The sequence below is a fragment of the Tarenaya hassleriana genome, unplaced genomic scaffold (assembly GCF_000463585.1).
Source record: "Tarenaya hassleriana unplaced genomic scaffold, ASM46358v1 Cleome211, whole genome shotgun sequence".
Taxonomy (NCBI): Eukaryota; Viridiplantae; Streptophyta; class Magnoliopsida; order Brassicales; family Cleomaceae; genus Tarenaya; species Tarenaya hassleriana.
In genome coordinates this window covers 1-771 of record NW_010965460.1, presented here as the reverse complement: position 1 = coordinate 771, position 771 = coordinate 1, and positions in this window count along the sequence as shown.

Genomic DNA, 771 nt, shown 5'->3' with positions numbered 1-771 from the left:
TGTGACGTTTGACTAGGTTTAGATTATTCTTCCGCTGCATTAAACCTAGTAGACCAAACCCTAGATCGATCTGATCGCATGCTAGGAAACCGTAGCCCCAAATCCCAACAGTCTAGCTTGACGTTTGGAAACATGACCTCGGAATTGCGTAAGCAATTAGAGGACATGGACGATTCTTTGATAGTTGATCAGTTGAATGCATTATTCCAAAAGAGAGCTGAGAGCCATGGAAAAAATAACAGAACTCTATAAAGATTCAATAGTAAAGGATATCCTTTTCTGCGACCCATATCACTTACACGATCACGCAAATGACTCAAACGCACAATCTCTCCATTTAGCAACTGCATTCGTGAAGAAAGAGAATTTTACAACACTGCCTTTGGACATTAAAATTATGCATATTGCTCAAATGTTTAAACGACCAGCGAGCTTTAGAACCCAGAACCCAAAACCCTAAATCATTTCGAAACTCTCTTTAAAAGAATGATAGAACTGAAGTCGCGTATATTCTCTAAAGAGATTATGCATTTATTGTGAACTCAAAATCAACACCTCCTGCAACAACATGAAAGATGCAACCAAAAACCAACTTACATTTTTAATTCTCACTTCCTGCAACGCTGTGGCCTCTTCTTGAATTCCAGCATGATTGTTATTTTGTTCATGCTATCAGTAAGAACATTATATCGATTTCATGCTTAGACTCAGATGGTTTTAGATTTGTTATTGAGAACAAATGTCTGTCCATTTATAAAGGTGACTTATTTT